This window comes from Cervus elaphus, chromosome 20, assembly GCF_910594005.1.
Source record: "Cervus elaphus chromosome 20, mCerEla1.1, whole genome shotgun sequence".
In the NCBI taxonomy this organism is placed as follows: Eukaryota; Metazoa; Chordata; class Mammalia; order Artiodactyla; family Cervidae; genus Cervus; species Cervus elaphus.
The window spans coordinates 75,935,561-75,959,719 of record NC_057834.1 but is presented as its reverse complement, the minus strand read 5'-3'; the positions used below and the strand labels follow the sequence as shown (position 1 = coordinate 75,959,719).

The 24,159-nt window shown below is 41.3% G+C and overlaps 1 long non-coding RNA gene across 1 annotated transcript; it reads right to left on the bottom strand.

Annotated features, from left to right (window-relative positions):
- Positions 1 to 1,046: 1,046 nt before the first annotated feature.
- Positions 1,047 to 23,873, bottom strand: LOC122678313. The gene is made up of 4 exons (XR_006336055.1): positions 23,585 to 23,873; positions 8,230 to 8,381; positions 1,856 to 1,917; positions 1,047 to 1,069 (listed from the first exon to the last, which is right to left on the bottom strand). It is a non-coding gene; the product is annotated as an uncharacterized LOC122678313 (long non-coding RNA).
- Positions 23,874 to 24,159: the final 286 nt, after the last annotated feature.

The window sequence follows — 24,159 nt, the reverse complement described above, 5'->3', positions numbered from 1 at the left end:
GGCACTAAAGGAAAGGCGGTCAGGACCTATCTTTATGGACCTTGCCCTGGGCTGCGTGCACTGTTTGTGTAAAGTTAAACTTTAAAGCCACGTGTCCAACCCATGGTTGCCAGGCTGTTCTGGTCTGGATAAGCCTTGGCCTGAGCCTGTAGGGAGCAGAAAACAATCTCCTCTCAAGCACTGAGTGCCTGTTCCACTGAGAGGTTTGATTAATAAGCAAATCTTAATATCACAGGGAAATGATACCAGATGGAGCAAGGCTACAACTCTATGTTAAAAATGTGTTGAAAGGCTTGTCCCCTTGCAGAAAAGTCCCTTGAGAGATCTCTTGCTGACTGGGGCTAGAAGCAAGTTAGGGGTGAAAGAGGTCATTTTTAAAATAGGAAGTTTTATGCTTTCTGCCTCATTCTTTCAACTTAATGATATTTTTAATTTGCTATTTAATATCATTCTAAGTAAAGAAAAAAGTTTTAGATTATTATCATAAATTTTACCATTCATCTTTTTATTGTGCAGTATCCATTTTAAATACAAATTTGAAAGCATTAAATGTGTACGGAGAACAATGAAATTACACAATTTGTATTTTGTAGCTCAAAAATACATGCAGATTTTGTGCTTACTAAATAAAACAGTAGAAACACTGGATAAAACTGAATCAACTGCTTTTATTTCATGTGTTGATACACACACATTCTCCCAAACCTTCACCTTTAGTTTACTGGTGAATAAGCAAAGGCTTGAAAAGAAACTGTGGGTCACCATTTTGCCCCTTCCTTCTATGTCATAGCTTTCCATGTTAGTGGTTAGCTAATTCAGGGAAGTAACATGAATAAGAAAGGATCCATAGGGTTCTTTACTCAATGTTTAAATTACATTTACATCTGGAGCACCATAAAAAAAGGCTGAGTACTGAAGAACTGATGATTTGGAATTGTGGTATTGGAGAAGACTCTTGAGAATCCCTTGGAGTGCAAGGAGATCAAACCAGTCAATCCCAAAGGAAATCAACTCTGAATTTTCATTGGAAGGACTGATGCTAAAGCTGAAGCTCCAATACTTTGGTCACCTGATGTGAAGAGTCAACTCATTAGAAAACACCCTGATGATGGGAAAGATTGAAGGCAGGGGGAGAAGGGAACAACAGAGGACGAGATGGTTGGATGGCATCACTGATTAATGGACATGAGTTTGAGCAAGCTCCAGGAGATGATGAAGGACAGGAAAGCCTGGTGTGCTGCAGTCCATGGGGCAGCAAATAGTTGGACATGACTGAATGACTGAATGACTGAACAACAACAACATATGTATAAATATATATATATACATATGTGTGTGTGTATATATATATATATATTCACAGACTGTTCTTTCCCTTTGCAATATGTATGTCCAACTGTCCATCCATTGATTGAGCCAGCCATCACCAAGCAAGCATTTATCTCCACAGATATCTATATGCAGATATAGATATAGATAATAAGCACCATTGCTCTATATCTAGATATCTAGAGCACCATTTCTTTCTTTCTGCATTCAAATCAAGTTCTGCTTCACACAGCAGGGCCTCTCAAGACTGTGAGTGCCCTGCCTCTCTTTCCCCCTCCAGTAGGTGGAACTCACTTATTGTTCTTGCCTTGAGTCTTGCTGGGCTCCCAGGCATCACAGAATCTGTGGGAGCTCTGTGCTCACAGGACATCCAGAATATTATATGCAAACAGAACAGCAAGAGAGAGCAGAAACTCATACTATACCTCTCTCCTCTGCTCATACAAGTTCCCTTGTCCCATCAGTGTGACTTGCAAAATCCAAGTCCAACGATAAAGTGATTAAAAATTTCAGAATGGGGACTTACCTGGCAGTCTAGTGGGAGCTGTTAAGATTCCATTTCCAATGCAGAGGACATGAGTTAGATCCCTGATCAGGGAAAGAAAATCCCACATGCTGCACAGCTCAGGCAAAAAGAAAGAATAATAAAAAATAGCAGTTTCAAAATTTAAAAATTTCAGAGCAGCAACAACAAAGCATTAAATTAAGTGTGGTGTGACCATACAGGTCTCATGACTTTAAAGCAGGACTTGCTCCTTGCTCCATCTCTGGGGGAAAGGGGAGTTTCTTCAGGAGCTGTAATACCCATCCTTCCAATTGAGTTCTCCATGGTTCTCATTATTTTCTCTTTATTTTCTTGGGCTCCAAAATCACTGCAGACAGTGACTGCAGCAATGAAATTAAAAGACACCCCTTGGCAGAAAAGTTATGACAAACCTAGACAGAATATTAAAAAGCAGAGACTTTGCTGACAAAGGTCCATATAGTCAAAGCTATGGTTTTCCCAGTACTCATGTACGAATGTGAGAGCTGAACCACTAAAAAGAGTTAAGCACCAAAGAATTGATACTTTCAAACTGTGGTGTTGGAGAAGACTCTTGAGAGTCCCTTGAACTGCAAGGAGATCAAACCAGTCAATCCTAAAAGAAATCAATCCTGAATATTCATTGGAAGGACTGATGCTGAAGCTGAAGCTCCAATACTTTGGCCACCTGCTGTGTAGAGCTGACTTATTAGAAAGGGCTCTCATGCAGGGAAAGATTGAAGGCAGAAGAAGAAGGGATGACAGAGGATGAGATGGTTGGATGGTATCACCGACTCAAAGGATATGAGTTTGAGCAAACTCTAAGAGATGGTGAAGGACAGGGAAGCCTGGTGTGCTGCAGCCCCTCAGGTCGAAAAGAGTTGGACTTGACTGGGCTACTGAGCAACAGTTCTCTTTACCTGGTCTCTCTCTGTCTTAGACCAGGAGAGTGTTCGTGCTTGTTTATGGAGTTCCCTATGTAGAAAGAGAGCAGGACAGGGACCCATCCTCCTCATAATTCATTCACTGCATAGATATTGATTGCCTACTGTGTATAAAACACAAATTCCTGATGTTCGGTTGTTCAATTTGACTCTCAATAGAAGTCAAGTAGAATGAGGGATTAAGGTTCAGGTCTTATAAAAGTAGAGGCAACCTATCCCTAGTATGGTTATTAAACATTCAGATTTTCTTGCAATCACTTGTCCTTTAAATATGTACTGTCTCTTGGTAGTGCTTCACCTAAGCCTAATTAGCAGATTTCAATGAACATTTTTGCCCTTAACATTTGTCATGTATAGGAAATGTTTCTTGCTGGTTAACTGCCATTGTATATTAATTTGTTTTGTATACACTTTGTTAATTTTTTATTATGAAAAATTTTAAGAATATACCAAAGTAGGAAGCATATTATAATAAATCATAAAAACACTTCATCCAACTTAACTAAATCAACTAATGACCAATATTTTTTCATCTATGATATATTTCTACGTATTTTCCCTGATTATATTTTTAATTTTTCCCCAGATTTTCATCTGAAAAAAATGTAAATCTATAGAAAAGTTGCAAGAATATTGTAATAGTGTAATAATCCACCCATGTATTCTTCCCCTAGGTTGCCCAGTTTTTGTCATTTGCCTCATTTGTTTCTTCCCTCTCTTTCTCTCTTTGTCTCTGTCTTTCTATCTATATGTGTGCAAATATGTGTGTGTTTGTGTGTGCGCTGATAAAAGTTTAACAACTGGCTCTCGGGCAAGGTCGGGAGGAGGAGTCCTAGTTGTAGAGTTTGTTGGTCTTCCGTGGTGCATAAATAAATGTGGGATCTTCCCAGGTCAGAGATCAAACCTGTGCCTCCTGCGTTTTCTGGCAAATTGCTTACCACTGAGCCACCAAGGAAGCCCCAATAGGGTGTTTTAAGTAGTTTTTATTTATGATTAATTTTGCTCAACCATTTGAGAGTGAATTGCTCATATTTTGATATTTCAGCTTAAATACCTTAGCACATTTCTCTTAAGAACAAGGACATTATAGTGATAATATTCAGGAAATTTAAATTAATATACTATTTCATCTAATATAAAATCTGTACCAGCCAGCCTCCAAGATGGCACCCAATCTTCATCTCTCTATATTCACATCTTTATGCAGTTCTCTCCTACTTTGAATCAGGGCTGGTTCTTATAACAAATATAATACAACAGGATGGAGGTGATGGTTTGTGATTTCTAAATCTAGGGGCATTACAATTTCCACCTTGGTCTCTTGGCTTGCCCATTCTGGGGGAAGCCAGTTGCCATGTAATGAGGATACCCAAGCAGCCACATGAAGAGGAGCCAATTTGGCAGCACTAACTTATACCGTTTGAGTGAATCACCTTGGAAGTAGATCCTGCAACCCAAGTTAAACCTCTTAATACAACCTCAAAATAGAGCCTGAGCCAGATCTGTCTAACCAAGCCACTCTCAAATGCCTAAGAAATTGTGAGAAATTAAATGATTATTGGGCTTTTAAGCCACCACGTTTTGAAATGACTGGTTACACAGCAATAATTAATACATAATTTGTACTCAAAATTTCCCCAAATGTCCCCAAAATGTTCTTTATTTTGACTCAGGATCTAATCAAGTGTCATGCATTGCATTAAGTTGTCGTGTGATTATTTTTCTTCACGGGATATTATGTGATAATAGAAAAGATGTTGGTCTCTGCCTCTGGTCCCTGACACAGGTCTCCTAAATCCCTTATCAGCTCTTAAGTGATAAGACCAATAGGAGCATCTTTTAATCTTATGACTCTGGGTGGGCTCTGGGTAGGCTTCTGGATGGCGACCAATCACCAGAAAGACCAAGCAATGGTAAGAAGTTTGGAATTTTCAGCCCCACCCTCCATTCTCCAGAGGAGAGAGAAGGGCTGGAAATGGAGTTAATCCGTGGTGGCTCAGACAGTAAAGAATCTGCCTGTGATGCTGGAGACCTACGCTCAGCCCCTGGTTCGGAAAGATCCCCTAGAGAAGGGAATGGCAACCCACTCCAGTATTCTTGCCTGGAAAATTCCATGGGCAGAGGAGCCTGGCAGGCTACAGTCCATGGGACCAAAAAGAGCTGGACACAACTGAGCTTCTGAGCATGCACATGCACTTGAGAAAGTCTCCATAAAATCCCAGTAGCATCGGGTTTGGGGAGCTTCCAGGTTGATCAGCACATCCACCTACAGGGAAGATAATGCACACCAACTCCATGGGGACAGGAGCTCCCTATGCTCAGGACCCTCCCAGAACTTGCCCTGTGTATCTCTTCATCTGGCTGTTGATCTGTATTCTTTATCATATCTTTTCATAAACTGGTAAACGTACTAAGTAGTTCCCTGAAGTCTATGAGCTATTCCAGCAAATAATTGAATCCAAGGGGGCAGAGATCATGAGAACCTCCAATTTGTAGCTAAGTCGAACAGAAGTTGTGTTACCTGGCAACCTAGAACTTTCAATTGGTATTTGAAGTAGGGTCTTATGGGCTGCTGCTGCTGCTAAGTTGCTTCAGTCGTGTCCAACTCTGTGCAACCCCATAGATGGCAGCCCACCAGACTACCCTGTCCCTGAGATTCTCCAGGCAAGAACACTGGAGTGGGTTGCCATTTCCTTCTCCAATGCATGAAAGTGAAAAGTGAAAGTGAACTCGCTCAGTTGTGTCCGACTCCTAGCGACCCCATGGGCTGCAGCCCACCAGGCTCCTCTGTCCATGGGATTTTCCAGGCAAGAGTACTGGAGTGGGTTGCCGTTGCCTTCTCCGGGGGTCTCATGGGACTGAGCCCTTAACCTGTGGACTCTGATACTATCTCCAGGTGATACTCTCAGAAATGGATAAAACTGCAGGATACCCAGCTGATGTCATAGAATTCATGGGATGAGAAAAGCCACCAGACAAACCTCACACATCTGGTATCAGAGATGTTGTGAGCATGGCAGTAGTTTGGAGTAAAGAGGAAACCAGAATTGAGGCTTGTCACTCCACAGATATTGTTAAAATGCCTTTCCCTTCTTAATGGCCACTAATTGGTAATGTATTCTAGGCAGAATGATAAGAAATACTGAGCTCCATAATATTCTGTAATAACCTAAATGGAAAAAGAATTGACACTTGTGTATGTATAACTGAATTGCTTTGCTGTACTCATGAGACTAATACATTGTAAATCAACTATCCTCCAATATAAAATAAAATATTTAAAAAAAGAATTCAGGGACTTCCCTGGTGGCTCAGTGGTAAAGAGTCTGCCTGCCAATGCAGGAGACATGGGTTCGATTCCTGGTCCAGGAAGATTCCACATGCTGCAGAGCAACAAAGCCCACGCACCACAATTATTGAGTCTGTGCTCTAGAGCCCTGGAGTCACAACTACTGAGCCCATGTGCCACAACTACTGGAGCCTGTGAGCCTAGAGCCTGTGCTCCGCTATAAGAGAAGACACGGCAATGAGAAGCCTGCACACCACAACTAGAGAGTAGTCCCTGCCCACCGCACCTAGAGAAAAGCCCGTACAGTAATGAAGACCCAGCACAGCCAAATAAATAAATAATTATAAACAAACAAAAAAAGAGAAAGGAATACAGAACTTCAAGCCTCAGTCTTTTACAAGCTATAGAAAGTGAGAAGCTAGCATACTTTACACCACGGTGATGGTTTAGTTGCTAAGCTACATCTGACTCTTGTGACCCCATGGACAGTAGCCTGCCAGACTCCTCTGTCCATGGGATTCTCCAGGCAAGAATGCAGGAGTGGGTTGCCATTCCCTTCTCCAGGGGACCTTCCCGACCCAGAAATTGAACCCAGGTCTCCTGCATTGCAGGCAGTTTCTTTACCAACTGACCTACACCATGTAGGGAGCCAAATGGGGTCTTCTTTCCCTTATCTGTGCAAGCCTGTCCTGGGCGTTCCTGCCCAGTGCCATTTCATTCATTACCATGTCATCTTTCAAGGCCAGCCCTCTCTCTTTCCTGCCTTCCTTCAGTTAGGGTATGGCAAGCGATTTATGCTGAAATAACTGATTTGACTAGTTTTTCTGGCTGGCAGTTAGGTCAGCAAATCCAAATAAACAGAAATCAAAACCTTGTTCTATTCCACCATCTCATTGATCACTAAGATGAAGTATGTATTTTAATATTCATTCATCTATCAAATACCTATGGGGCTTCCTGGGACAAGAAGTAACAAGATCAAATTTAAGATCTTGAAGATCAAACTGACAACTGAGAAGAATGAATGTTAGAGGAACAAGAGTGGAAGGAGAAGAAGTTTTAGGAGACCAGAGTAGTACTCCTTGTGTAAGATGTCAGTGGCTTGGACCAATAGAGATAAGAGAAGAAGATTTTGGTTATGATTTAATGGCAGAGCCAACAGAACAAATGGATGGATTGGATATAGCGGAGGTGGGAAAGACATATCAAGGATGTCAACTAGATTTATGTTTTGATCAATAAGTAGCAGATAACACCATTTCCTAAGATACGAAACTAAAAACAACAACAAAAACCCAAACTTGTATTTTTGATAAGTGGGAAAAAAAATTATTAAGAATGACTCTTCCTTCTAAAGTGTATGTGTACTGATGCAATTTCATTCAGAAGCTGACATTAGAATAAAAGTAGAAGGGATAGAATAAGTTGGTAATTATCATTTAAAAAAAGAAGCTATCCTGATAAGTGTTATAAATGGTGGAAGTTCTCTGGCAAACAATATTTTTCATTATGATGCAAGTTTAATAGGCTCTTTTGCCTAAGCCTGGAATTTCCATGGAAAGGAGATGATTTCTTAGAACAGGGATGGATGGAAAGTTAGGGTATTTCTAAAGATCCACTAGTAAAAGCAGTAGTGTCTCAAGATTGCTTCCTTTTGGATTTCTACAAGTGATTTCTGTCATTTGAAAGAGTTTAAGAAAAAGTTAAATTTTTTTCTCCAGTTGAGCCTCTAACACATTTTTCTGGTACCACTAATATGATTATATTTCCAATAGAAAGGATGGTTCAGTAATAATTCAATATTATTGTTCAAGTCCTTTTTTTATTTTAAAGTTGTTTTTCCTTTAATTAGTTTCTTTGTCACTGGAAAGTTCAAGTGAAGTCAGTACTGAAGAAAAGGACAGAAAGAATGCCTTTCCATAAACTCTGAACCTCAGTGACCTAGTCCACAAGAATTCCCGGTAGGGCTCAGGGTTTTTAGGCTAAATCATTTTGGACAAATGTTTTCTTCCTTTGCCGTTAGGTAGACACAGCAAAAGAAATAATACTCTTTGTGTCAGCCTTTATTCTAGCTTGATTTCTCAAAGGGAGATTGTAGAAACCATGGGAATGCCTCCCTGGATAATACAAAATTGCATTTTTACCATACCGTACTGCACATAGCAGATGCAGACATTCAGAAGATGTTAATTTAATTACATCTGGGTTCCAAGAATCTTCTAGAAATCTTAGATTGGTCCCTTTCATCTTGCAGATAGGGAGCTGGAAGTGGAGGGGGAGGAAGGGAGAGTAGCTCCTAGGCAAAAAGACACATGTTGGTTAGGAACGTCACTGTTTCCTTTGAAATCGAAACCTTCAGTTTCTTAAGGACACTTTATAGATCAAGGCCCAGAATCCATAAACATTCCATTTGCAGTGATCTTGCCAATTGTACACATGAACTTTAAAGTTTCTATTTACTGCTGGGGCAGGGTAAGCAGAGATCCTTCCCACCTCCCACTCCATCTGGGGAGAGCTTGGGGATCAAAAAATTCTATCCTAGGAAGTAAACATGCTCCACTAATGAAGGACCTTTCTAATGAAATAGATTTAGGAAGGAAACAAAAACTACTTTATCACAACAATGCCAAAATTTTAAAAAAAGGGTCAGGCCCAAAACACGTTAATACACTGAAAAATACTTTGTTCCTCTGTTCCTGACCTGCATTGTCTTTGGAAGAAAAGTAATTCTGACCATGCGGAGATATTTGTCCTTAGGTAGGTAATTCATGAAGAAACTTGCCCCGCACCAGCAGCCTCCACTGCCTGAGAGGGAAGGTACACCTGTGCTCCGCTACAAAACCAGCCCAGGTTCCTCCCGCTTCAGACAGAGCTGCAGGCTGGGCAGAGCAAACTTCCATCAACATCCAGCTGAAGCCCACGGCATTAATTTTTTCCCTTAAAAAGAAGGGACCGCGGCGACGTGGGGCCACTTCCTCTAGTGGAGAATAGGGTAGAATGGGACATTTTCTGTGGCAGAAGGATGGAGATGTTATCTGGGAAACTTGAGGGGAGCACATAAGAGGAGGACTGCAGAGGTCTGAGGAGAGAGAACGAGAGAGTGACATTTGGGATAGTTCCCGAAGACCTCAACTGTGAGTCCTTGTCCCATCTGCTCATCTCTACCTTTTCCCAGATGCTGTAGGGAGCAGGTTACTAAGGTAGGATTATAACTACTAGTCTTCCTACTAGGAATGATTTTGCAGTACTTACCTGTGCTGTGCTTAATCACTCAGTCGTGTCCAACTCTTTGTGACCCAGTGGACCCACCAGGCACCTTTGTCCATGGGGATTCTCCAGGCGAGAATACTGGAGTGGGTTACCATGCCCTCCTCCAGGGGGTCTTCCCAACCCAGGAGCTGAACCTGGTCTCCCACACTGCAGGTGGATTCTTTGCTCTCTGAGCCACCAGGGAAGCCCAAGAAAACTGGAGTGGGTAGCCTATCCCTCCTCTAGGGGAATCTTCCCAACCCAGCAATTGGACCGAGGTCTCCTGCATTGCAGGTGGATTCTTTACCAACGGAGCTACCAGGGAAGCCCGTGATACTTACCTAACTTACCCTTTTTTGGTTATGTTATGGACCTGGGTTCTTGGCCTCCTTAATCAATAGAAATTGAAAAGAGGCCAGACAAGAAATTCAGGCAAGGATTTATTAGAGCTCCTGCTGCAGCAGGAGGGAGTGAAAACAAGTCAGCTTCCCTTAATCACTCCCCAGGTAGGGTAAGCTGGATCCTTATATGGGGTGAGGGTAGGGGAAAGTCCAGGGCTCAGGATGGCGTGGTGGCTGAGGTGGTTTGCCTACCCCTTTGGTGGTGTTGTGTTTATGTGCAGCACCCTGATTTTGCTCTGGATACCCTGTTTTTGCACCCAGTTCCTCAGAAGTCACAGTTTTTGGTCTTTTTGTATCTTATTTTTCATAATTTGTCCCAACTGCACATGCTTGTGGTTAGTTTTGGTGCTGTATACCTAGACAGCATATTAAAAAGCAGAGATATCACTTTGCCAACAAAGGTCCATATAGTCAAAGCTGTGGTTTTTCCAATTATCATGTATGGATGTGAGAGCTGAAGAATTGCTGCCTTTGAATTGTGGTGTTGGAGAAGACTCTTACAAGTCCCTTGGACAGCAAGGAGATCAAACCAGTAAATCCCAAAGGATATCAATCCTGAATATTCTTGGAAGGACTGATGCTAAAGGTGAAGCTCTGACACTTTGGCCACCTGATGCGAAGAGCTGACTCATTGCAAATGACCCTAATGTGGGGAAAGATTGAGGGCAAGAGGAGAAGGGGACAACAGGGGATGAGATGGTTGGATGGCATCACTGACTCAATGGACATGAGTCTGAGCAAACTCCAGGAGACAGTGTAGGACAGGGAATCCTGGAGTGCTGCAGTCCATGGGGTCACAGAATCAGAAACGACTGAACAGCAACAATAATAGTTCCTTTGCATTTTGCAATAAAGGGTCTCAGTTTCCACCCTGTCTCAGTTCATCCATCAGTGTTTGGGGACTCAGGGAAACAGGTGTGGGTGGGTCTGAGAAAGACAGCAAACTCCCTGATCACTTGGTGTGTCCTGATGGAGACGGGTCTAAGAGGGACATGGGTCAGACTCTCTTTCATGATTAAAATAAAGAGAAAATTACAGGCCAGCAGGTGACTCCCTAAAATGGAAGACAACATGCCTACTTTGTCTTGATCCCCCCACAAGTGCTAGCAGTTCAGATACATAGCTGGACAGAAAGGGTTCATGGGATATCTGGGTCACATAACATTTAATTGTTATTATTACAAAGGTTTTCTCCCCTCTAAAGGATTTGTAGATGCTGGGCATAGTATGACCCTGAATATTCCTTCACAAATGCTAATTTAATCCCTTTAGATGGCAGACTTTAATCTGTGTTCTGAGCTAATCAATTCTCTTTGGTCTCTGACCTTAGTGATCTCATAATCTACTGGGGATGTCAACCATGAAGAGATTATTCATTTCAATTCAATTAGGTTGAAGAAAACACTGCAAAGAGAGTCCAATTAGTTCACCTAAGAAATGACAAGGATCTGAACAGATGCAGTGGCAAGAAGGATGAAATAGGAAAGGGAGGCTGAGTCTGAGAGATGTCTCTGAAGTTGTTTCAAGTAGATTTGATAGACAAATTGGAGACAGTAGGAAAGGGGGGTGTCAAACCTTAGACCACCACAACCAAAGGGAAGACTCTGCATAGTTAGGGTGGGGCAAGGGTCAGGGAGTCACTGCAGTTGTGGCATCGAGACATTAAGTATTCTGTGTCATGAAAGGTTGTTTGGCCTTTCTGGATGAGTGTGTGTATGTGTTGGAGAGTTTGCCGATTCTGGCAGTCCTAAAGGGGTGGGGCAGGGGACTAACCTCTGAGAAGGGATGGGAACAAAGAACACGGGCAGAGTAAACCTGTCCAACACCAACAGCAGATCCACCACCTTCCCCCTGGAAGAATGAAACCACCACCAAAATGAGGAAGATACATTCAGGAGGACAGTGAAGTGGCTGAGAGTATGGGCTCCTCAGTCAGACAGACTGGGCTGAGGAGGCTCTGGGCTCTTTACCCAGGGTGTCTGAACGCTTAGCAAAAGTCTGGCACATAGCAAGTGCTTAGCGAACATTAGCTTCTACTCTTCTAAGTAATTCAGGGCAGGAAAGGAAAGTCAGAAGTATTTTTTTCTAAACATGAACAGGAAGCTAGGAAAAAATAGCTTTCAAAATGGCAATAGAATGTAACTCCAGAGCAAAAGCAACAAAAGAAGAAAATAGATAAATTGGAAAGCATCAAAATTTAAAACTTGTGCTTCAAAGGATAGCATCCAGAAAGTGAAAAGACATCTCACAGAATGGGAGAAAAATTTTGCAAACCATGTATATCCAGTAAGAAGCATACATCTAAAAAATTATAAAGAACATTAATAACTCAATAATAAAATGACATATAACTGAATTCTTTTAATGGGCAAAGGATACTCCAATGACTAACAAACATGTGAAAATATACTAAACATCTTTAGCAAACTTGCAAACCAAAACTACAATGAAATGCTACTTCACACACACTAGGAAAACTATAGTGAAAATGATAAACAGCAAGTGTTGGTGAGGACGTGGAGAAATTGAAACAAACACTGCTTCAGTTCAGTTCAGTCGCTCAGTCGAGTCCGACTCTTTGTGACCCCATGAACCACAGCACACCAGGCCTCCCGGTCCATCACCAACTCCCGGAGTGCACCCAAACCCATGTCCATTGAGTCGGTGATGCCATCCAACCATCTCATCTTCTGTCATCCCCTTCTCCTCCTGCCCTCAATCTTTCCCAGAATCAGGGTCTTTTCAAATGAGTCAGCTCTTCACATCAAGTGGCCAAAGTCCTGAAGTTTCAGCTTCAGCATCAGTGCTTCCAGTGAACACCCAGGACTGATCTCCTTTAGGATGGACTGGTTGGATCTCCTTGCAGTCCAAGGGACTCTCAAGAGTCTTCTCCAACACCACAGTTCAAAAGCATCAATTCTTTGGCACTCAGCTTTCTTTATAGTCCAACTCTCACATCCATACATGACCACTGGAAAAACCATAGCCTTATAGGAATATAAAATGGTGTAGTCACTTTGGAAAATGGTCTGGAAGATCCTGAGAAGCTCAAACATAGAGTTACCATATGACCCAGCAAATATATTTCTATTATACATGCAAGAGAAATGAAAATTTATGCCCACACAAAAACCCAAACATGAATATTCATAGCTGCATTATATAAAAGAGTCAAAAAGTCCCAAACATCCCAAATATCCATCAAATAATTAATGGATAAAGAGAATATGGTCCATCTCTACAGTGAAATATCATTTGGCAATAAAAAAAAAGATGAAGCACTGATCTATGCTCAACATGGATGAGCCTTGAAAATATTCTACTTGGTGAAAGAAGCAAAACATTTAAAAAATTGTGTATAATTCTACTTATATGAAATATCCAGAATAGGCAAATCCATAGAGACAGAAAGTAAATTAGTGATTTCCAGGGGCTGGAGATGTTTGAGGAGGTATGAAGTGTGAAGGATACTGAAAATGGAGATCCTTTGCGGTGGTAGAAATGTTCTAAAATCAATTATTGTGATGGCTGTATAATTCTGTGAATATACCAAAATATGTTTATTTTATACACTGTAAATGGGAGAATTGTATGATATATGAATTGTATCTCAATAAAGCACACACAGAAAACAGTATATTGAGCATTTTCCTGGGCTTCCCTGGTAGCTCAGTCAGTAAAAAATCTGCCTGCAGTGCAGGAGACCTGGGTTTGATCCCTGGGTCAGGAAGATCCCCTGGAGAAGGAAATGGCAATCTGTTCCAGTATTATTGCCTGGAGAATCCCATGGACAGAGGAGCCTGGCAGGCTACAGTCCACAGGGTCTCAAGAGTTGGACATGACTTAGGGACTAAACCACCACCACCAAGCATTTTCCTGGTTAAGATATATCACTTGGATGGCATGTTTCAGACTAATGTGTTAGTTAGTCAGTTGTGTCTGACTCTTTGTGACCCCATGGACTATAGCCTGCTAGATTCCTCTGTCCATGGCAAGAATATATCTCCAGGCAAGAATACCATAGTGGATAGCCATTCCCTTCTCCAGGGGATCTTCCCAACTCAGGGATCAAACCTGGGTCTCCTGCATTGCAGGCAGATTCTTTATTGCGTGAGCCGCCAGACTAATAGATTCACATTAAGTGAAAGTTTTCCAGTGACTGTACAAAATGGAAATTCATGGTCCTTGGATGGTCTACGTTTCTTGGGTTACCCAGTAAAAGACCACTTGTGCTAGATATCTTGCCCTTGCTTCTCCAGATCCACTCTCCACCCTCCACTCGCAGTAGAGGCTGATTTGTGTGGACTCTCCAATGGACTCCTATGACTTATGTTTGGGTCTGGCCGTGGGGAGCTGTAGCAGGAGACCAAGGAGAGGGAAGAGTGAGGAGGTTTTGGATGCTAACTGAAATACCACCAGTGTATAAGCAATATAAAGCAGGATCCAACAGGACCTGGGCTGGGAAGAACAATGGAGTGATTCTAGCAAGATCATGTTTAATAGGAAGTTCAAGTGAAGATGTGGTTACTACAACACAATGTGAAGTTGTGATTATTGTCAACTCACTGTGAATCAGGGGTTGACATGATGTACCCTTCCATGGTAAAATTGTAACTTCATAGTGCTCCAGATAAAGGAAAGTTTACATTCACTTCCTTTGTGGTCAGACCACTCTTGGAGTCCTGTGTTCAGTTCTAGGTGACATATGAAAAAATTCTCTGTGTTCAAACTACTGCAGGCTTTAATGCATCCATTTTATTTCCAGCTCCATCTTTTGGGTACTCAGACATCAGGAAACAGGAACTGGGAAATAATTTGATAGGTAGAAATGGGGCTGTTTTAAAGTTGCCTTCTCTTTCCAATTCTTAAGACATTGTTTTTGAGCAAAACTCTCACTTCCACTAGAGTAAATTCTTTCCCAGGAGGCTTCTGGAATCTTTATACAAATAAACTTAACTCATCCTACAGACCTTAAGCCAAACCAGACCTGTGTATACATTTTGGCCTCATGCATGTATGCATGCTAAGTTGCTTCAGTAGTGTTTGACTCTGTGCGACCCTATGGACTGTATGCCAGGCTCCTCTGTCCATGGCATTTTCCAGGCAAGAATACTGGAGTGGGTTGCCATGCCCTCCTCCAGGAGACAAACCTGCTGCATACTGAAGAACAATCTAATCAATAAATTTGATCAGAAATAATTTCTTAAAGGCCTGGTTTTAAATGTATGATGAAATTCAAGTTGAGGTCAAACAGTGCCAGAATGTTGATTCTAGAAGTATCTTTGATATCATTTAGTCCAGACCTCTGCCCTTATTAAGTAAGGAGACTGTGGCCCAGAGACATGAAGTGATTTGCCCAGAGTACCAGGACCTAGACAGTGGCAGGACCTAGACAACATCGGAGCTTTCCTGATTTTTAACCCAGAGTCTATTCACTGGGCTACACTGTTTCTCTGATGAAATCATGCTTCTAAAAGCTGATGCATTTAAGCCATCTTGTACTGGACTTGATGAGACTTTTTCTTCTTTCAATGTTTCATATCGACATTGTGATAAGGCACCACAGATCACGTATGCAAGGCATTTGTCTGCCTTAATTGAAACTAGAAAAATAGAGTGCTTGTAATGTTTACCAAGACACTTTAAAATAAAAAAGTTTCCCAATATTTCTTCTTACACAGGCATTCATTATACAAACATTTATTGAGAGTATTTTGTGTTAGGTAATATCCAAAAGTGTAAACACAACAAGTAGAAAAAAATCCTTATCTTCATAGCATTTATCCTGTAATTTTGTTTTTATATTTGTGGTGGACTTCAAGTAAATTGAGAGAATGCTTGTCTTGCTTCCTGTGGTAGCCAGCCTCCAAGTCAGTCTCCAGTGACCCCTGTCTCCCAGTATTCACTCCTGTGTATAATGCCCTCTCTGCTGTCCTGTATGCACAATAGAATACTGCAGAAGTGGCAGTGAGTGACTCTGATCTTCAGTCATAAAAAACATGGTAACCTCTGTCTTCATCTCCCTTGGATCATTTGCTCAGGGGGGTCATGTAGAAAAGCCATATGTAGGAAGGAATTAAGGCCTCCTATTAACAGCCAGCACCAACTTTTTAGCCATATAAGTGAGTCTTGGAAGTAACTTGGAAGTGAGTCATTGGTGCTGTCTTGGAAGCAGACCAGCTAACCTCTCTGAAGTCTTCAGATGACTGCAGCCTCATGAAAGACTTTGAGCCCAAACTGCCAACTAAGTTGCTCCAAAATTTCAGACTCATAGAGACTGTGAAAATATAGATGTCATTGTTCTCTGACATCACTAAGTATTGGGGTAATTTGTTATGCAGCAGTAAGTAATGAATACACTTCCCAAATTTTAGGAAGGCTCCCTACAGAAAAAAGATCTTATACATACCCTGTATATTATAAATTGGAAAGGAAGCAACATTTTCCTGCACTTCTGAGTCACAAGAAAACAGAACAAACTCATAGTGGGAAAGGCACCTACAAACATTGACTGTTTCAAACTCATGGTTTCTGATAGAGTGTTCTATGTTTTTGGTGCCACCAGAAATCTGGGGTTTCAAAACATGATTAGGAAGAGTGTAACGTAGATATACTTTTATTAATGGGAGAGAAGAGAGATGCATGGGTGAAGAAAAGATAGTCTTCTCCACTACAGCAAAAAGGACTATAGCTATTAATTTAGGGCAGTTAAATTCAGCGGTAGGCATAGCAACAGAAAATTTTGTAAAAAGTGCAACAATTCAGCAAGACTATTTGCTGATAATTTATTTTCATCAAGAAAAGAGAAACATACCTTTGGAAACGTGCCAATTCTCAACAAGCTAATTTGTGGCAAGTCTTTCTTCGGGAAAAGAGATAATTAAATCTTTTTGAAGTTTTTGCTCTCTAACTATGATAGTCATTAGGGCTGTTCACCAATATTCCTCTTCTCTTTCCTTCCTGACATATGGTGGGTTGTACTTTCCCGCCCACTTGAAGATACTACGATGTGACTTGCTTTGACTGATGACGTTGAACGGAAGCTTTAAAAGTGATGATGCTTTGCCATTTTATCTTTTTTCCTGTCACGACAGCCAGCATATTCCTGCTGGTGGCTGCTCTGTTAGCCTAGGACCTGGAGTGAAGAAGCAGTAGTGTGGGATAGAGCTTCTGGCTATGATAAAGAGCAGGATGAATGAAGAAATAAATCTTAAAATTTAAGTCACTGAAAATACAGAGCTACTTGTAACACAGCCTAATGTAACCTGTACTGACTGAAATGCTAAGTAACTGAAGTTCCTGTTCATCAGTCCTGCTCATCAGTTGCTGACTCAGCTGCTCTCAGCTGGTTGAGAAGAGCTACTATGTTTAAGAGTCTTACTGGGACTCTTGCATCTCAGTACATTCTCACAATAAACCTAAAAGGCAGGTATTATTAACTACATTTACCCTATAAGAACTGAGAAGGGAAATGACTTGCCCCAGCTCCCCAGCAAGCAGCAGAGCTGGGAGAGGAAGTCTGGTTTTCTGCATATAAAACCCAAGCAGCCTCACTAAGCTGTACTGGGGCCTCCTCTCACTGATTATGAACCAAGGTAATTTTAGCTTACTTGGTAGTTCAACTGTGACCTCTTCCTCTATTAGTCATTTTTGCATCCTCCCCCTTGCCTTTGCTTTTCTATCTTCCTTTAGAAGCTGAGCTGTGGGAAGCTCTCCTTCATCATGTTCCCTCACTTAGAGGTAATTGTCGCCCTCCCACTAAGTGGTGAGGAAATAAATCCTTGGTGTGCAGCCCCTGAAAAGTATGCTAAGCATTTTATATAGCTTGCAATTTTTTTTAGTCCTTATCTGAACCCTCTCGCAGTAGTATTGACTCTATGTTAAAAATGGACAAGTGAGTACCGGCATGTTATGGAAATAGTCTAAGGTTTCAGTTAATAATCATTAGTGGGTAGATTTCAAATCTTTGTCCCCCTGACTCCAAACTTCTTGCTCATTCCCATGCCTTTTCCCACAGTAATATTCCCTGTATCTAAATCCTTAAGGGAAAAAATAAAAACAGAATCGGAGAGGATTAAGACATCCTGCTTTCTGTTTGGATGGGCTTTTCTCTATAAGAAGTAGCTTTTTGGTAGCCCAGAGTCTGCAAAGATCCAGAGATCCTACCATCATGAAAGAACAGGGCCCTCCAAGCACCTCACGGTAAATCCAGGAGTAAGATTGGCTGGAAACAGTTAATTTCTTCTTTGAATTGCATACAGAAACTGCCTTTTTATGTATTTCTTAATAAATTTCAGTTCTCCAGGGGCTTGTCAAAGTTAATGTTAGATAAATGAGGCTTGTTTAGCCCTTGCAGCCTCAGGGTTTTAATTGGTCCTCTGAATGGGCATTTCCAGTCTCTGCCTTTTCCCATCAGCCTTTTAACACTTTTTTTTTTTTTTTTGCACTACCATGATCTAGGTACCAACTTCTTAGCCCTTGGTCCAGTTCTGCTCCTGTTTCACTTCTCTGTACATTAATTATCCAGATTCCTGTAAGGAATGAAAAGATGTTATGTTCCTGGGTATACAAGGCTAAATATGTGAGCAGTTGTTTACCATACTCCTTATGCTCAGCTGCTCATAGGTTGATTTGATGTGGTCAGGTCTTAACTTGTCCACACTATGAAGGACTCTCCTTCCTTGCCTTATCTGTATCAAGGGGAGATTCCAGAGGCTAAACCAAAGATCTTGAGGGCCACCTTTTACTTCTAAGGTCTTTTCAACTAGATCAGTTTCAACCTGAAGCCATGTCTGTGTTGGCTTAACAATTATACTGGTCACTCATTCAGTCAGTATTTACTGAGGGCTTTGCTTTGAGCCTCGCCCTCTTCTAGATGTTGGTGACAAAGCAGTGAGTGAGACAGACAAGCCCCTGGTCTAACCAAATTTATACTCGAGTGGGAAGAAAGAGATGAGAAACAAGTGAACATGGTAATTTCACTGTCATCATCACTGTGAATGAAATAAACAAGGTCATGTGACAGGGTACAAGAAGGGATGGGATCTGTTACTATACACTGGTGGTGATGAAACTCTTCTCTAATAAGAGATATTCTGAGCTAAGACTTCGATGATAAGGAACCAGATTGAGAAAGATCATTCCAAGCAGAGGGAATAGAAAGCCTCATGGTTCTCAGAATGGGGTAGGTTTGGGGATATACAAGCACCATAATAAAGTTGCAATATTGCCATTCATTGATTTAATTATTATGGGCCTTGTTAGATATTTTCATATATTATTTCATGTTAATTAATTACAATACCCTACAAGGAAGTTGTTATCACCACTCCTTGGAAGAAAAGCTATGCAAACCTACACAGCATCTTAAAAAGCAGAGACATCACTTTTCCGACAAAGGTCCATCTAGTCAAAGCTATCGCTTTTCTGGTAGTCATGTATGAATGTGAGAGTTGGACTATAAAGAAGGCTGAGCACCAAAGAATCGATGCTTTTGAACTGTGGTGCTGGAGAAGACTGTAGAGAGTCCCTTGGTCAGCAAAGAGATCAAACAGTCAATCCTAAAGGAAGTCAACCCTGAATATTCATTGGAAGGACTGATGCTGAAGCTCCAATTATTTGGCCACCTGATGTGAAGAGCCAACTCATTGGAGAAGAGCCCAATGCTGGGAAAGATTTAGGGGAGGTGGGGGAAGGAGGCAACAGAGGATGAGATAGTTGAATGGCATCACCAACTCAAAGGACATGGGTTTGAACAAACTCCAGGAGATGGTGAAGGACAGGGAAGCCTGGCATGCTGCAGTTCCTGGGGTCACAAAGAGTTGGATATGACTTAACAACTGAATAACAATGTGTAGGTCATCAGTTTTATTAGCACTTGGGGATCCCTCATCTCTGTGATGATGCCCTAGGGAAGCGGTCTCAACTAGGGCTTTTTGGAAATTTGTGATTGGGCTCTACTGGTATTCAGTGGGTGGGGACCAAGGAGGAGAGGCAAGCTTCAATAGGTGAGATGCCTCACACTACAAAGAACCGTCCCTCATCATGGGTAATTCTCTAATGTCCTGCCAGATCAATGTTCACGTGGTGAAAAGCTGTTTATAACCTCCAAACCTAATACTTAATTCTCTTTGCAAATGCATAGGAAGCTGTGAAATAATAGCAAATATATAATTGGTTTTAGCTCCTGGCACAGAGCTCCTAAAGCCTTTGTAAATTCCTAAATGATAAAAGCACTAGGAGCATTCTTGTTCGAATAATTGGTCTCTGACCCTGATGATTTCTGACACAGAGCTCTCAAGTTCCTTGGGATTTCCTAGGTCCTAGGAGTGTTTTGTTCTAGTGAGGTGGTACTTGATGGGCTTCTGGATAGCTTCATGATGGTGACTGGTCACCAGAAAGATCGAGCCATGATTAGAGACTTAGAACTTTTGGCCACATCCCCCATCCTTTGAGAAGGGAAGGGAAAATGGAGATTGAATTAATGACTGATGAGGCACATGTGATTAAACTTCCATAAAAATCCCCAATGTATAGGGTTTGGAGAACATCTAGGTTGGTGAACACATGAAGGGGCCATGTAGAGTGAGTGATGTACCCCAAGAGTGCATGGAATACTCCACACCCCTTCTCACACACATTGCCCTGTATCTCTTCATCTAGATATTCAACAGTATCCTTTATCATATGCTTTATTATAAAGTAAACCAGTAAACAGGAGTATTTTCCTATATTCTGTGAACAGTTCTAGCAGATTATCTAATCCAAGGAAAGGATCTTGAGGATCTCTGATTTGTAAACAAGTCACACAGAAGTATGGGTAAACTTGGGACCTTCTATTGCAACTGTGGGACCCAATAGTTTCAACTGGCATCTCAAGTTGGGGTCAGGACAGTGTTGTTAGACTGAGCCCTTAACCTGTGGGGTCTGTGCTAACTTCATTTAGTGCCAGAATTGAGCTGAATTGCAAGGTACCCAGGTGGTGTCAGAGAATTTATTGGTATGGGGGAAGCAACTAGAAATTCAATCACCAACTAAATGGAGGGAATATCATATTCTGTTTTATTTGGAACTTTATCAAGAAATGGTCACCGTTTCAGAAAAATTACAATAGCTACTCTAACACTTGCTGCTCATGGTATTTGAGTCACTGGAATGACACAGCTGTATCAATCTGCCTTTGTAACTGTCATGGGCAAATATGTAAGAGGAGATCGGACATTCCTATCAGCAGACTTAAAATCCAGCATTTCTAACCTAGCAGAGACATATGAAATGCATTCTCTTGTTTCTCAATTCATCCATTGTAAGTGAGTGAAAGCAAATGACTACTTCAGTATATCTTCTAATGTAACGTGGTCCAGGCAAAGGTTTCTAATGCACGTCATTTATTTTTAATTCCTCACCTTTTATTTTTCCTATATATCATACACAAGGCTTAGTGCTAAAAATCTAGTGTCCCAGAAAACCCCAATCCTGGATAAACCAGGATTGCTGGTCACCGTAGGTAGTGTTTTTTTTTTCTGTAATTATATGTAGGTGGGTTTTATCACGTAAGAATTTAATTCCATGTTCACAAAGGACATGTTACAAAATATTGTAAGAAAGAAGTGTGGGGTCTGACTGTGTGGAGAAACACTGCCCTAGAGAAAGTCCTGACTCATGGAGTAGTTTAAGTATAGGATTTGTTTCCACAAGCTGTCCAAAATGGGAAACACCCAGCGAGTCCAGCCCTTCCTGCATAGATAAGAGTTGCACCTGTGAAGCTGGGCTAGTGTCTTGGGGCACAGAGGTAAATCACAGGGCGTTTGACATCTATATTCCCAGCCCACGCAACCTCTAGGACAAAGGCCTAATTGATGCATTCAATTATAATTTTTATTTTTGGAAAATTATAAGGCAGGAGAACTTTGTTTTTGCTGTACTCTTACCTTTTGTTGGCATTCCTATTCTCCCTACATTCTCCTGCTGAAAATTGTCCCCAGTCTAGGCATAGAAGTGAAGGTTTCGACCTCAGTCAGACTTGGATTCAGATTCTTGTTCTGACCTCATCATTCTGCTTCCTTCACTGTGAAATGATGATGATAATAATCTATCTACTTCACAGAGTTAATGTCAGGAATAAATAGAAGAAATGGGCTAACATCACTAATTCTTAGCATGACACATGGTATATGTCTAATAAGTTTTATTTATCACTATTCCTAGGACTCCCCAGCTCTGCCCTTCCCAGCCAGTTCTACCCTTCCTACTAGAGACGCATGAAGCAAAATTACTGGTATCTCCTCTCTCACCTGTGTCACTGATTTCATATTGTTAGTAGGAAACCATTCCACTTAATGAAGGAATTCATATTAAGGTGTGAATGATCAGTAGACCACTCTTTCAGCAGGCTGCCTGCATTTTAAATCTTATTATCCTTCACCAGAGGGCTTCCCTGGTGGCTCAGAGGTAAAGAATCCTCCTGCTAGTGCAGGAGACCTGGGTTCAATCCCTGGGTCCGGAAGATCCTCTGGAGAAGGAAATGGCAACCCACTACATATTCTTACCTAGGAATTCCCATGGACAGAGGAGCCTGGCAAGCTAGAGTCCATGGGGTCCCAAGAGCTGGGTACAACTTAGCGACTAAACCACCACGACCAACCTCCACCAGAGGGTTGTGCATAAGATATTTTTTGAACTGAGAGAAGAGTGGTAGCAGATTTTCCAATGTCCCCTGTTATGGACCAACTGTGTCCTCCCAAAATACATATGTTAAGCCCAAACCCTTAGTACCTCAGAATGTGAATGTACTTGCATATAGGGTCTTAGAATTGATAATTAAAGTTGAATGAGGTCACTGGGGTGAGCCCTAGTCCTATATAATTGGTGTCCTGTGAGAAGAGGAGGTTAGGTCCCAGACATGCACAGAGAGAAAACTATGTGAAGACAGAGAAAGAAGCCAAGGAGAGAAGCTTCAGAAGAAACAAATGCTGCTGACAACTTGATCTTGGAATTCTAACCTCTAGAACTGTGAGAAAATAAATTTCTGCATTTAAGTCACCCAGTCTGTGGTAGGCAGTCCTAGCAAACTAATATACCTCCTTATTTCTGTCACTGACCTTTTGCAGATTAAAGTCACTGGGCCCAAATCCCAGTTAAGTTCCTTGAATTCCCTGTTCTACTTTTTCATCCTTCTGGCAAACCCCAGAGATTCAGTCTATGAATTCAAAACGGGGAGGAAAGGAATGATTACTTTTGAGTTCTACAGATGCCAGGCATTTAATCATCATGGTAATTTACAGGGTTATCATCAGAGATTAAGAAACTGAGGGTCAGAGAGGTTACCTTTCTTCACAAAAGTAACTGTTCATTCAACAATTTATTAAACATCCAAACCCACATCTATATATCAGGCAGTGTAAAAGATGCTGGCAATATATCAGCGAACCAAACTGACTCACTCCCTGCTCCCATGGGGCTAATAGTTTAGTAGGAAAAACAAATTTTAAACAGATAATCACACAAATAATTATATAATCATAAATGTGATAACTTATAAAGGACCATAATATTTGTAGCAGAGCCAAATCAGTTTAATTTCATTTAATACAATTTTATTGAGCACTTGTTGCATGCCAGACATTGTGCTCAGTGCTTAGGAAATATTGGCAAACAAGAGAGACATGGACTTTACCCTCTTAAAACTTCCATGTCTAGTGGGAAAAGTCTCAAAAAAGCCTTGCAAATGAAAGAGAAAGATACTAAGAGAGATAACTTCAAGGTTACCTGGGAGCATTTAGCAAAATCTAAATGATATGATTTAGTATAGGAAATTAGGCTAGGCCTCTGGAGAAATTGCTATACTTACTGAGACTTGAAGAATCAAGTAACAGTCATCTGAGCAGAGGTATGCAAAGCTCTCTTCAGTCAGGCCATCTCCAGTTCAGATAATGCCTTTCTCCTTGTAGATTCTTTCTCTGAAGGCATATTTTCTCTGCCTGGTCATAAACAAATTGTTCAGCTAGAACTCTGAGCGCTAACCAGAGAGCCACTTCCACACTGTCTCATCTAGAATGGGATTTGTACATTTGAGAGGATAAGCCTGAAATTTTCCTATCTCAGCGGGTGAGTTAGGGCACTTCCTCTTCCCTGCTACTCTGTGGCAGACACTGCAGGTTGGCTTATCCAAAGCCTCTTTCCTTATTGCCCTCTACTACTAAAGCCATAAAAATCACACTATGTTTTTACCCAGACTCCTTTGCAGGGATGGTTGGTCACATGGTCCAGTTCTGGCCAATAAGCAGACATCACTGGGTGGGCTTTCCTGAAGAACATTTTTAAAGGGACAGATTGGTTTTTTCCCCTTTCCCCACATCGTCTTCTTCTTTCTTGCCTTGAATCAAAATGAATGAACTGGAAGCATAGCGGCAATCTTGTGAGTAC